General features: G+C 42.7%; 1 protein-coding gene across 1 annotated transcript in view; it reads right to left on the bottom strand.

Annotated features, from left to right (window-relative positions):
* Nucleotides 1-2,494: 2,494 nt before the first annotated feature.
* The window catches only part of SEC23IP (SEC23 interacting protein), a 216,400-nt gene continuing 203,554 nt past the window's right edge, over nt 2,495-15,340 (bottom strand). The window contains exon 20 of the mRNA XM_069239230.1: nt 2,495-3,900. The gene's annotated coding sequence lies outside the window, so the exon portion shown is untranslated. The remainder of the gene's footprint in view (nt 3,901-15,340) is intronic.

Genomic DNA, 15,340 nt, shown 5'->3' on the forward strand with positions numbered 1-15,340 from the left:
AACAGGTAAAAAAGGGAGAATTTACTTTAGTCAGAATATCGAAAAACGGGAAGGTATGACCCCACTCAGGTATGTAACGTGGATCAGAACTTATAGGAACTCCAAGGACTCAGGTTTTCTTTTGATCAGTAAGTGGGCGGTTCCCTAGGTCGGAGGGCCACAGGGTGCCATCATAACGCAAAGGGTTGGTGCTCAAAGTCAAGAGTTCAGTTTTGTTTGCATATAATTTTAGGAATGTGGCATTCATTCACTTTCGGCCTGCCACCAATCCATCCCTCAATTGGAGAGCAGAACTGGAGGCTACCCAGTTGAATTATGATTATTTGTGAAGTCAGCGTAAGAGCCAAAATTATCTTGTTGGATGAGATAAAGGCCTACATAGCTACTGAAAAGCAACAATGATCGCAGTGGAACCTCACCGCTGATGGGTACTTTGTTTAAAAATCAAGCTAGCCAATGACAGCATCTATGTATTAATGTTTAGGGGTGACTTAAACCATCCTCCATTTTTCGGTCAGACGTTCAATTAAGATGAAATAATCTCCTGCTCTAGAACATTGATGAGAAAGTTTGTCCACTGCTGAGCAAAAGCTTTGAACCACTTAGGAGCCCACTTTAGTATGACCCTGAACAATCCTGAAGAAAACAGTAATAGTCCCTCCATCATATCTTTTTTCAGGTGATCTGGGCCTGCTTTAGACTTGGTGGTGCTCCGTGTGACAATCTTTGATGCCACGTCTACCAATGTCCTCCTTCGTGGATTTCCTCGCTACTACCCGCCAATGGTGCCTCCTCTCTTGTGTTTATTTTCCAGCACTACTCAAAATGCAGTGTCAGAGAATTTACATCACAAACACATTATACGGCGACAATGAGTCATGCAAGTGGATAACTCAGTGTATAAGGAATGTTAGTTTACAGGTCATCTATACTGGTAGGCATTATATGTTAAGAGTGTTTGATCTGGAGAAACTAAGGGGCAGATTTATTAAGTTTTCCAGAGCACTGTAACCAAAGTTGCTGTGCTGTGTCGCATGAAAAGGAGAGAGCACAACTGCATAACTACTAACATATGGTGCTACTACTCCCTTTGCTAGTGCTGGTGTATCTTAGGCTGCCTTGCACCAATGCACACACCCAAGCAGAGGTACAATACTGGAAGGATATCCTTTCGGCATAAATTCTATGCTTTGGCAAAGTTTAATACTTTACTACTTTGCATATGTACTGCACTGTACAGCACACATTTAAAGTTGGAACGGTTTGAAGAAAATAAATCTTTTATCCAACTTTCCACCCACGTAAAGGAGGACCAATTTTTTTATGCAAATCCCTGCCTTCCAAAGTTATTAGCTATGGAGTTATGTCAAAATCCCTGGATGGATGCATTGAAACATCCATATACCACCCATGGTAGGCCTCTTTGACGCAAAGTAGCACAAAGTGTTACTTTAGGGCTACTCTTCACCACATTTTGTAATTTGCGCTGGAAAGTAAACCCCAAAACACATCAAACTAGGTTTACATCACTTTTGTGATGCAAACCAGGCATTAAGTGCTAGTAAATGTGCCCCATAAATTCAGTATTTGAAACGTAACAATGATTTGGGTGTCATGCTATTAATACTTTGCGACTATCCAAAGGAACGCCTTTCAGCAACTTCAGAATAACGAAAGATTGAAGGAAAAAAAAAAAAAAAAGTTCTACATGTATGCCTCGCAATTTGTGTGCAGTGTTTAGGTGCCAGTCTGTCGCTCAATGTTTTACATTAAAGGCTTGTAACTTATGTACTCAAAGTAAAAAAGGATCCCTGTAACAACAGCAGTAACCCACTAAGCTATCTACATTAAATCCAAATCTATGATCTGAATGTTGCACGTTGTGCTTTGCAGCAGCAATTTTAACCCTCTATTGAACTTTATCATAGGTAAAAACTGTAATCAGACTCATCACAGATCTCGTCATTAGGTGCATTAACCACCAACGTTAGTTATTAGCCCCTGAAAAGCGCTGGCACAGTAAGATCTCTGCAAGCTGCTCTTATCTCACCTCAGCATGTCATAGGGCACCCACTGGAGTGTGTGTGGAATATGTAACTATTTATGGGGCAGAGGGTTAAAAAGAGCACAGGACGGGTCATCTGACTTGATAAAATCAGAACACTCGAGTGTTATGGATCGATACTGATTGGGGCAAGAGCGAATATAGAGAGGCATCGAGGAGGGGCATGCACACCTGTACAATGTAACTACTACAAAACAGAGTATTGCGTCAACACACAAGACTGGCAACAGCGTGGGTAAGAGGATATTTGTAATGGTAGGAGCATCAAAAAATAATCCAGAACGAAAAAGACTCGTCCCTCTATTATGTATTCTGTTTATTGCGCTAAGCACCTTGCCTCGCTTGGAAATTCAATCACAGTGCAGCACCCGGAGGGGCCGCTGCTTATTCACCACTAATTCCTACACAGTAAAAGGGCCAAGTGCATGGTTAAGATTCCTACAATTTATTCATTCCAGAGTAACATTTCACGCTTCCGACTCCAAACCGGTGAGCCAGGGGCAAGAGGCTGATCTGGCACCAATGTATTCAGATTGAAAGTTTCTGCTTAATGCTGGTATGCAAAATTCAACAGCAGCCAGTTAAAGTCCGATACACACATATACGTAATAATCAGTAAATAAATCGCAGCCTTAAGAAATCAAACTAAGAAAAACAAGAAGGGGGATTGCAAGAGCGATCGGCCTTTTCCCATTACTGGTCTTTCTAAGTGGCGGCTGATTAGAGTGCACACGTGTCTACATTAACCGCATCACCGAGCTTGAGATGAAACATTAAAAACTATTCTTTTTAGGCCGTGATCCAGAGCCGAGGCGGGAGCGCCCTCCTTCCCATCTGCGCGCCGCGCTGCGGGCTCGTCCGGCGGGAGGGCGCAGGGCCGCCGTGCAAACACTACTCGAGAAACCAAAGGCCGTGGAGGTGGCGGCTGCCAGCAAGCAGAGGGTGGACCACTCCTTCCTCAAAAGGGTGCGAAGGTGTAAACCTACCCGGAAACTTACAAATTCAGTTGTAGCATCAGTGACCGGGCACACGTTTAACAGGCACCTCCGCTCTACCTCAGCAAGTGGAGGAGTACCGTTGTACAAACAAATGCGTGTCCCCCCCCCCCCCCTCCCTTTATTACTGGGGTCGATGATTCTGGCAGTGCTCGGAAGCTTCGAGAACGAATAACAAATCAAAAGTACTTCTGTACTAGATGGACACAGGGTACTTGGACAAAAACATGGGGAAGACGGCTTCCAAAGATCGATGTTGGGTTTTAATGTTGCCCAAGAGGCGAGGGCGCCAGGAGCTGGCCCTTTCTAAATATTACACTGCGCACCTTCGCCACGAGGCAGCGTCACCCAGATAAAAAAATTCTGATGGGCAGTTCATTGAAATGTGAAGTCTTTTGAAGTTACATACTCAATAATATAATTTTATACGCATATAGTTTGAAGGTTAACACATTTCGTGCCGGAATGAAACTTTAAAAACACGTGTGAAATGCATTTCACCCAGGAATCTCCCTTCCAAACACTGCTCTGGTTCACAAACGCAGCCAATCGACACCCACGCTGGGCATCAGCCTGGAGCAGAATGGATACGGCGCGTGGTGCGGATCCCAGGCGGGTGTCCTCAGTTTGGCAGATTGAATTTGAGGAGGTTTTAATTGCATCCCTGCCGCAGTCCGGGGTTCACAGCCAGCAGCGAGGGCCGTGTTGATTTCCGGTGTCAACTCTGGAGGCACAGACTACAGGCGACTCTTCGGCACCGCCAGTTTTACACGGACGCGAATACTTCCTCCATTTAAAAAAATGATCCTCTTGGCAACGGAGATGGATTGACTGCCACATCTAAAAGGAGAAGAAAGAGAGGAAAATAACTGCTTCTTAAAACAAACATCACAACACAAGATAAACGCTACTCATGTTTCTACACTACAAAAAAAGAGATAAGTTAACATAGCCCACATATGGAACGACACTGACTGTACTTGAAATAATATGTGGTCATTGGTCAAAGCATATGCTGCTGCTGGGACACTGTCTAAGTGTCAGGTGCAGACGGACTGTTTATTCTTCCTATACTCAATATTGAGCAACTGTTTGCCCACGCAAAGGCAAATGATGTTGTTCTCTGTTCACTAAAACTGAGGGTCCTGATACAAAAAAACAGAATTACTTTTTTTTTTTTTTTTTAAAGAGATTACGCTGAACACAGAATAAAGCCCATGTGTTGAGGAACACATGCTACTAATTTGCGATTTACGGCTAGTGTGGGCACATATTCACAGGTTTATATTTAGGCCCCGCTCTCATGGACCTTAAAATGCCTCCTCCGCCCCGCCCCCGCCCTCCCCCCCCCTCCTTCTCCAATAATATAGCCAAAATCAGTGATGTCGGCTTTGGATGAAATTGTCCCAGATTCATCAGACATCCATCAGGTACTGTACGAGGTTCTCCTTGCGCTAGATGAACAGAAGTTTGGTGGAAAGTGGACTTTGAGAACACACGTCACTACAATAAGTAACCATCTGAAGATCTAGGCACCAGTTCGTCCCATCCAGAGCGCTGATTCCACCTCCAAAACACATCAACGTCTTTTAGTTTTGTTAATTTTCTCTCCATCTACACCATGTTTCTAGATATACAAGGAGCATTCGTGAAATGAGAAAGGTTTGTTGTAGGACCAGTAATAGAAGAGACACTTTGCGGAGTACTTCTATACAAGCATTTTTCTAAACTCTATGGAAGGATATAAAATCATATACAACTGAAGTGATGCAGCAAGTAAAGATTCTCCAACGACCTACCCAAAAGATGTGTACCAGAGTGTACCTGCACTGTAACTTGCATCCAAAGCACACTTAGTATACAAAATATGGGTGGAGCCATCCGTGTGGCTGCCCTGAAGATTACAACATGATGCACTGCCCTGGCCATTACTTACATAGACAAGGATGCTAATTGGTGAAGAAGATCCGACTGTATGGAAACCTGGATAATACCAAACATGAATTAAAGGACTTCAATACCTGCTTTCCTGATTAAATCCACATATATATATATGAAAGTCTCTTTCTGATAATCTGGAGGCATTGGTTCGATTCACACGGAACCTGACAGGTGTTTCAAATCTGAATTTTGGAAAGTAATGTTTTCTGGTTCAAGTAGAATACTTTTTTGGTACTACACTTCAACAAATCTAATAGGTCAGGTTCTTTTAGGAAAAGTCTTTTGTGAATTAAGCATGACGTTTTTGTTTTTCAGCTTAGTTTAGAGGCTTCTGAGTGGCTCTTGCTGTGGGCTGTTATTGATGTGTCATGCAGTGGTAGTTTGTCACAGTGTGTTGAGAGACCAATGCTGGGCAGGAGGAGTGCAGCAATGGCGAATGGTGGAGCTCTTCTTGTAGTGTATCTATAGGGAGGTATTGTCGTACTGTTAGGCGAAACAACACTGCTGGGTGGTAGTGGGATTACGGGATAGTCGTTGAGTACTGGGGGGCAGTAGTGTCTTTTTTTGTGGATTGTGGGCTAGGAATGCTCGGCTGGCAGAAATGTAAGACTGAGGTGGGATGGCAGCGTAATGGTGAAGGAGATAGTGCGGATGCTGGGGTATACCGAGGCGCTACTCTATTGGGATGTTTGTGAAGTTCATGTGTGCTAGACTGTTGCTGTGCATGATGCTGGTAGGGCTGTTTTATGTGGCAGGATTCAAATATGGACGTGTGTGTCTTAACGTGCTGCAATGAGGAGGCAGTGTATTGTGCTAGGTGGTGACAGCAGAAAAAGGTGGTGCGGATAGGGTTGGACATATTGTAGGTCAGTGGTGGCTATGCAGTACTGTAGTAGGGCAGTACTGTCCTAGATGTGGTAGCATGGGACAAAGAGATGGCAGTGCAGGATTAGTAGTATGGCCCAGCATTGCTTTGGAGGTGTTGGTTGGAATGGGGAGATAGTGTAATGCATGGTTGGTAGTGTGGTTTAAGGGGACAAAGCACTGTGCCGTAAATTGGTACGGAAGTGGCAGGTGATAATCTGGCTCTGAAAGTGTCTAAGCAGTGGTTGGGTCCTAATGCAGTGCTCTGATGGGGTTTTGCAGCAACTGGGGTTGCAGCAATCCCTTCACAAGTATGCAAGCGTGCTGGGGCGAGGCACAAAACCAAACAACATTAAGCTGTTGCTTTAAACACGTTTCCGGTGTAATTGAGCAGGAACGTTTTACCTTTGGCAGTAGCACACAGACAGCAACAATCAATACCACCAACCAGTAAAGTAACAACGCAAAGTAAATATCAAAAACGGTGTACAATGCAGCATAGCCATTCTATGGTTCTCGTAGATGCATTAAGACAGGCTGACTACCATGCCTTTAAATGCCTCCAACTGGCATCAGACGATCTTTCTTCTAAATTTAAGATGTCCGAGATCTTTGCAGCAAAAAATCCCGGACTCTTTGAAATCTCAAAATTCCAGCTGCATAGGCAAGGGGTTGTTCCTCCCTGACAGACTTATTGACTCCTCGAAAAGCTTAAGTTCAGTCCATTTGTTAACAGGACTTCATAAGACCAGCGCTGGGAAACCCCTTGGGTTCCTGAGCACTTTAGAAATGCGATCAGTCATTAGCGTCACTCTGATCAGCGCTAAAGCTGAATTTACGACTTGAAATTCCATTTAGTCTTATGAAGAAGTGTATAGGGGCCACCACCGAACAATCACTGTTGCTCATTATAATGAACAGCATTTTGGACTAAGAAACGTGCTGTTCGGTAGAGCAGTACACCCAGGCATTCTTAAGGACTGGTTCAAGCTCTATGCTGGGTCACAAGGCCTTTTCAAAACTAGAAGAGGTTGTGTGGTTTTAAAAACTCACCATCTATTCTTTGTTTTTATACACACTTTGTTAATTTCTGATTAACTAAAGCAAGTGCACATTTCCATACAAGCATTACATGTTCTCATATTTTTGCTATTAGGAGCACGCACTGATAGTTCTGTTATATATTTGTAATCCAACCATCTACAGTGAGAAGGATAAACACCAGCATGTTGCACAATCTACATTAATACAAAATTAAGTTCTGAACTGTTCTGTCTCCTAATTTCTTTCAATTGATGTTATTGCGATACAGTACTGCTTAAAATCGGTGTATCTAACACAGCGTATATTAATTTCTGCAAGTCATCAGCAAATGGCCTGCAATACACGTCTGCCATTCTTGAGCTCTACTCAACTCTCTGGGCGTCTTCGCGTCCTCAGAAGTCCTCAACAACTACCCCCATCGTGCAGACGATTACATATATTTTCTAATCATTCCGAGGGATTCTCATATTGATATATTAATTCCACGCTAGGGAAAGGTATAGCCCCCTCACCATTGCACGGTATGACAAGCAGCATTGCATCTAAGCTGTGACGGGGTTCAGCCCTCCACATGTAGCAACAAACTTTCACTTTCCGCCCATCTCAGCACAACTGGTCTCCTCAGGCTACACCTGATTTCCAAGGCATCACTATCATTCTCGTCACCAAGAACAAGGCAAAATGAATGGATTAACAACTAAGTTTTCTGTAGATATTTCCAACTGTTCTAAAAGACTTCCCTTATCATACGTTTAGCTTACTTATGCTGTCTCTTGCAATCCGGATATACTCGCCAGAGCAACCTCGAGTCCCAATGGACCAAAGTACGTATCTTTTTCCGAATGGACGTTAACAATATCACAGGACTTTACCAATCTTGGCGTTCTACCCAGCAGGCCTTCCATTTCTTTCTTTTTTAAAACGAAGATTGGAGCAAGAACAATTTTGTTTTAAATTACATTTCCTGTGTCTGCCCCGTTTTTCGTTTCACCTTTCTGTATTTGTGTGTCTACTTTATTTCTTTACCCTCCTTCGCCTATTCCTTGATCTGCTGTAACCATATTGTAATGTCCAAAAGTCAAATGCAAAAAGAATAATGACAACTGATTGAGTGAACCTTAAAAATAATGAATAATTTGAAATCAATACGAAGGGAATTAAGATTGCGAACAGTACCGGTAATACCTGAGTGGCCCAGTACCGGTAATACCTGAGTGGCCCAGTACCGGTAATACCTGAGTGGCCTAGTACCGGTAATACCTGAGTGGCCCAGTACCGGTAATACCTGAGTGGCCCAGTACCGGTAATACCTGAGTGGCCCAGTACCGGTAATACCTGAGTGGCCCAGTACCGGTAATACCCGAGTGGCCCAGTACCGGTAATACCTGAGTGGCCTAGTTTTAAGACCATCACATCTAGAGAAGGTCTGCATGGGGATTCCAGGCCCAAAGCACTTAATGGCTATGTGGTAAGAATCAACTTCAAATAACTGGCAAATGAGTAAAAGGGACTCTCTGAATGAGGCAGCTTTTGGCACAAGCTTAACCTCGGAAGGTGGTGCGAGAGGCCAATTCGCAGGACAAAACTCTCAGATGCAAAAAGGTCGTGGATTACTCGAGAAAATAAATGTACTAACAGGCACCCGAGGTAAACGTACTAAACAAGCAGACATGTTGGAAAGAGCCCTCGGCTTGGGCAGTAAGGAGTCAGCACAGGCTTCCAAATAAAGTTGCTCAGCACAATGATTTTATCTAAAATGCATATCCCTCCGTTTGACATTCCTTCAGGTAAGAAACATAAAACTAGTACAATGTGTTTTACGGAATGTCCTCTGAAAATGTTTTTAATGTAAAATATTATTGTTTTCTCTTACATTTTGGAGGCTGGTGTGAGGTGCGCCTGGGATACCAAATAGGGAAATAGTACTTACAGATCCTAACCGAAGTCATAAACTAAGAATATTCCTTCTTACTTGTGAGGAACTTGTAACAGAAATTTAATCTTTTCATTATAGTATAACTTGAACTGTAGATAAACACTTCAAAATTCAAAAAATACGTCTCATCTCCAAAGTATACAGACAGGCCAGCTTTTACTGAATGCTTCTCTCTAGAATAGATAATTTAAAACATTAAAAAGACTGCATTACAGCACCCAGCTGAAAAATATGTTGCATTAATAACAGGAACCTCTAGATCATTGTATTATACAAGAGAAAATTAAGGAAAAGAGTGCCTGCTAGGTCAAGTGCCCATAAGGTAAAAAAAAGATAGACTAGGCCTTCACTGAACCATCAGCTTCCATCTCCCAGCATGTATCGTACTGACACTTTGCCACGGAAACTCATTTCCTTTTGGAAGACAGTGTCTAAATCACTAAAGTATTTATTGTTGGAAATGCTGATAAACGAGAAAGAAGAATTGTTTATGACTAATAAGAACACACAATATGCAAAACTAGGTTACAAGTAACATTTTATTCTGCATCGTAGGATCGTCATACACATAGAACAGGATAGCAAGTGTATACCTAAAGGCGGCTGTCATTTCTCAATCAGGCAGCAGTAACCACCTTTCCTCGTGCAGAATGTGCTCACCGTCTACCAGAAAGTGGCTTGTTAGCTAGTTGGTAACAACAGGCTATACAGGAAACCATCAAGCTAGCTATAGTTTGTTTCATATATGTCATCCAAGTACAGCAAGGTCTACAACAGAGGAAAAGCAGATTCGTTCTGCAAATGTCTTTACCCACAGAAGTAAAATGCCAAAACTCTCTTAACACCAAGTGAGTGGAGAGATCTCTCTGCTGGAGTAGAGGGGTTACTAAACATACCAGAATAGAAATGTTTTATTTGTATGAAAATCAGACTACCTTAGGTAGAAAAGTAGGGTGTGCCCGTAACACTACTCTATTGTGGTGTAAGACTGAAAAGTTCTACTGTCATCAACGCCTAAAGTTCACTGATCCACCTAGTTGATGTTACTTATGCAAACAAAGCTACCTTTGAGGAAAGTTGCTGCAATGCGGCCTTATCATTGGCTACATGGGTGCGCTATTAATTTGAACAGCACCTCATTTAGTATCTATAGGAGAGAAGGCCGTCGTCTTGGAGCAACCCTCCAGCAAGCCTTTAACTATTAGAATCGTGAAGAATGACATATGGTTAAGTCCTCTCCTGTACGCCATCATGGCAGCAATGTGAACATTTGTAGAACAAAATTGGAGATTTGATCTTGTCAAATGTAGAAGTTAAAAAACACCGACATCTTCTTGACAGGCAACTGGGTTATGATCATTTTGAAGACACCAAATTACAAATCCATCCCATTCAAATATGTGGAAACTTCTAGCAGAGGAACATTTGACTTTTTTTTTTTTTTTTTTTTTAAGAGTATTCTTGCAATCCTGAGGTACATATAGATGACCATAATAAAAGAACTCAGCAACCATACTGCCAAATTCAAGGATTGTATGTTGGGGTGAAGTTATCTTCCCTTGCATTCACGACTGAAGATTCAGCCAGCATTGCAGTTTCCTGTTGGTGTTAGTGACAGGTGAAGCAGTTCTAGAAACCACCACCGTCTTGGCTACTGAGGAGCAATGAGAATCATCATGGCATTGGACCGTTTCAGATTCATCAACACTGCAGGGCTCAATAGCAGCAGTGGAAAAGTATAAAGAAATCTGGTGGACCAAAGGGCATAACGGATATATCCCAGCTCTCATACTCTTGAGGCAAAACGTGGGCAATATGTGTTTTGCCTTGTGGCAAAAAAGGTCTATTTGGAGAAAGCCCCAGTCTGAAAACTGTCCTGCCAGATATTGTAGCTTAATGCACATTCATGGGTGTTGACAGGGTATCTGCTTAGCAGATCTGCTAGGCAGATCTGGGTACCCGAGAAGTGTACTGCCTGGTTGGATAACTTCCTTGCTAAGAGCAGGGCCAAACAGCTCGTACCTACAGAGATGAGGCTCTGGGATCTGGTGCCACCCTGCTTGTTATCGACAATAGGAAAGACAGATGTAGTGCTTTCTGTCACAGAAGATTTATGTTTGTCTGACCACAACTCTTGAACAGACAGACTTTGTATATGGACTCCCGATACCCACAGGGATGTTTCCATTATAACAATTCCAAAAGGCAGGTCCTGAAAAAAAGGAATTACTTTTAGGAAGAAGTATTCTTTCACCAACATTTGAGGGATATCTAGGCTTGGGTGACTAGGATCAATTTATATTCCTAGCTGTCATTGCAATCCGCAGAATGATCTTCCATGCACTGTTGGAGGAGTCTCCAGGTGTGCATTGGGTACCACACAGATGGACATGACCATCGAACCCAGCATGGATGAGACTTCACATACCATAAGACAAGGCTGTTGCAGAAGTTGAGAGCTTACAGCAATATGTTAGATAGACGTCCTCCAAAGGGCACTTCTCCCTTTCTTGGGTTTAGAACTGCTAACAGATAGTCAACAACTTGCAGAGACATTGATTTGTGGCTGTTGTTATGAAGATCAAGATGCTGTAACAGCTGAGAAGTGATGTTAAAGTGCGAATAAGCTTGTTATGCAAAGTAAACTTTAATCAAGCAATTATCAAGGTTAATGTAGATGTAAATCCTTTGCCTGTGAAGATGAGCTGCCACTATAGGTATGCAGCTGCAAAATGTTCTTGCTGCTGATTAGAAGGGGTAGACCTGGTATTGGTAATGAGCTTTGCATAAATTGTCTCTTCGCCACTAGGATGTTTAAAATAGGCATTGTTTAAATCCACCCAGCACACCTAATCTCCTGTCATTAGTTGTGGAAACATCTGATGCAAGGACAACATTCTGAGCCTTTGAATTTGGGTGCATTTTTTTGGTTTGCCTTAGGTTTAGAATCAGTTGAAATTCCTTCATGTGACCACTTTCAGATACCAAAAAATATTTGGATTAGGTGCCTTTTTCCACAAAGTGAGGGAGGAAACAGTTCTAATGCTTATTTCCACAGAAGAGATGTGACTTTTCTTCTTAAACGCAGCTTGTGTTTTAGCACAGGTACTGGAAATGGAGGCGGGAGAATTTGAATTGAATGATGCATCTATATTGAAGGATCTGTAGAAACCTTTCATCTGCTGTAAGACTCCACTTAGCAAGAGGATTGGAAACACTCTCCAATCGGAATAGAGGAGAGGAAAGGAGGCAAGGAAATCATTGCTTAGTTTGGGACAACTATTTTCCAACAAAGAGGGCTGCTATTGCAACTGTTGACATCTTCCTCTGCTTGGGCACCTCTGCTAAAAGGACTGTTGTTCCTGGTGGTAGAATCACTAACAGGAATCGAAACCTCCGTCTTTTATTGGCACCCATTTTCTCAACGTCTGTTATGAGATTTGTAAAATCTATTGCGCTCTTCTAAATCAACTCCATTCATGGTTTCAGTTTACTTCTTCATACGCTCCATCTCATCTTTAGCAAAAGAGCACAATCAATAAAAGGAAGATTTCAGATCCTCAATTGTGTATCCGGCATCAATGATCAGGAAGCATGACAGAGGGAAATACCATGGCAAACCTCCTTACAGCCAACTCTGCTGAGTCAGTGGAAGCTATAATGACCTGGTATGAAACCAACTGACCGTCCTGAGTAATTTCCAGAAAGTCTTGTCTCTGGTGTCTTTGGGGGTCGTCTGCAATGGCTGGCAATGACTCCTATAAGCTCCTGTCATATTGTTTATAAGGAAGCGGGCCATTAGTTGTGTAGCCTGCACAAGTAATAGGTCCACATTCACTGGGAAAGAAACAACCCATGGTATCAGTTGACTCTCTCAGGATGCAGAAGTAGAGCAATCCAATGCCTACTCCAGGGAGGTGGCCTGAGCTAGTAATCACCACCTGCTGACATGCAATAATAACGCTTAGCAAATTACTGTGCAGTCTGTATTTTTTCATCAGAAAAGGAAAAGTACATTACACACAGACTTACCTAATACTGCCAATTAATTTACAAATATACAATAGAATGATGGAAATTCGTTTGGCAGTAATTTATAAATATACATAAGGCTGGTGCAAATACCTGTGGCTACATTACTTTTGGCCCCTAAAGGGTCATGACCCCAAAAATCACAGTACCCCCTTCCTTGTACAATTCAGCACCTAACCATATATGGGCTATTACTTTACACCAGGTCAATGTTACCAGTCAAATACAGAATTCCATGTCATAATTCTTTATTCTGTCACTGACTTCAGTAGCAATAATCCAACTGCAACCATAGTAGTACAGTATTGAAATCATGTGCATATATGAGAATTAATAAAGCAGTGCAGCCTTTCTGGAATACTCATTATGTTATCAATAATACCTATAAATAAAGCACTGGACATAACACTTTAAAATCAAGCATTATTCAAACATTAACCATGTGTCTCTGTCCTTCTTAACCATCTTCAGAGCACATATAATGCAGCCATGGACCCAGCCCCCAAAGGGTGATGCACTACCAGCTGTAGAGAAAAAGGTCCAACCTATGGAGTTCTTAACTTTTAGCGTCAAAGCCAGAGGGGTCATAATCTCTTTAATTCTTTTATCTTTGGTCACATTTTAAGAAGCCTTTTGGTTTCCTTGGAAGGAAGCTGCTGCACTCCTGCAGCTCCACCATGCACTCTTTCCCTTTTTGGTGGAGCCCCTGCTGTCCTGGGGCCACCACAGATAGCTCGAAAGTTTAGTGTATTTCAAGCCCCACAGGGCATTATGGGGTGCTTCCTCTAGGGAAGAGTACACATTGAAGTAGCAAGTCTGGTCCCATTCCTTTCATGCTGCTACACGGCCTCGCAAAGCTTTTCCTTCTCTTTTGCTTTTTTACTTCTTGAGGGTGACCAGTCCCACCTGGGCATCCACATGCCTCCACTGGTTTGGGGCAGCTGGGTAGTCCACCCCAGGCTGCCCTAGCCGGCCAGCGGTCTCTTTGCTGCTGGCACAGGGTCTCCTTATGGTGGCAGACGTGGGCACTGCAAGAGGGGGGGCCCTTTAGCAGTCCATATAGTTAGCTCCTAGAGGGCATAACCACATGAAAAGAAAATGATTGTAAGTATTGCAGGGTAACCATATATTTAGCCCCTAGAGGGAGTATTGCATTAAACATTTTCAGGGCTAGCAGGCCTACTGCAATGATATTACAAATAAAACCTTTAAAACACAAACTACTCTCACATGTAAAACAAATGTTCCAGCCATGAGAGAGGTTAAAGACACAGACTGGAGGGTGGGGTTTTCATTTTGGGGTACCCACTAACCTAGTGTGGGGACCCAGAAATGATCTAGACATAAAGAGCAAGTTGTGGTGAATGTTTTGAAGGTGGTCCCATTGTCCCAGGGCCAACACAGGTTGAGTTATGAGCAAAAATGTTTGGTAAAAAAAATGCCCGGCAAAGCATTATGGAATGACTGAGTGCAGCAAATATTGCAGTATGTAGACTGCAATGCTCAGAACAGCCCCTAAGGGACACCATAATAAGAATAAGAATATTACTTGTAAGAAACATGGTCACACAACCACATAATTAGCCCCTACAGGTCATAAAAACATGAAAATAGAATCCCACAAAGTAATGTAGTGCAACCATATACTTAGCCTCTAGAGAGCATAGTGCCTTACACATTTTCACACCTAGCAGGCCTACTGCAATACCAAGGCTCTTAGAACACAAACTACTTCAAGCTGTAAAACAAATGTTCCAGCCATAAGAAAGCTTAAAAAGGGACTGAATAGTGGGAGGGGTTATTATTATGGGGTCCCCATTAACCTAGCATGGGGACCCAGAGATGACCTAAACGGTGTGTGTCATGCTGAATGTTTTGGTGGTGGTCCCATTGTCCGAGGCCCACCACAGACTATGGGCAAAAATGTTTGGAAAAAGAATGCTTGCAAAGCATTATGGAGCGACTTTTCCCGAGTGCAGTGAACATTGTATTATCAGCTCTCCCGTTGTGCCGGGAGAGACGCATTGCAGATTTCTGTGTTTTTTAGTAAAGCATTCATCAATTATAAGAATTTTTGGTAAAGCTACAGAGCGTGAAAGGGAGAGCCAAATGAAATGACTCTGATTAGGTAAAGAGTGTAAACAATGTAACCAGCGCACCAATACCGCTGATGAAGTTTGCGCTTATGGAGCTGCGAGAGCCATGGCTGCCATGGAGCACGAAGAGGGGAGACAAAAGAAAAAAAATAGGTCACCCATGCTGAAGTATATTGGCAATTGTGCAATTATCCATGGGACAGAGTCAGTCTGCAAGGCGGTAACAAAACCGTCCCAAAGTGGGACAAATGTAAAACAATTACCAATGATATCAAGGGATTTTGTAAAGGCAAACCTACGAACGAGTGAAAGTGATGGGCGTGAGATGGGCATGGTTCAAAGCCCACAATACTTACAACAGGTCAAA

This window comes from Pleurodeles waltl, chromosome 6 (assembly GCF_031143425.1).
Source record: "Pleurodeles waltl isolate 20211129_DDA chromosome 6, aPleWal1.hap1.20221129, whole genome shotgun sequence".
NCBI lineage: Eukaryota > Metazoa > Chordata > Amphibia > Caudata > Salamandridae > Pleurodeles > Pleurodeles waltl.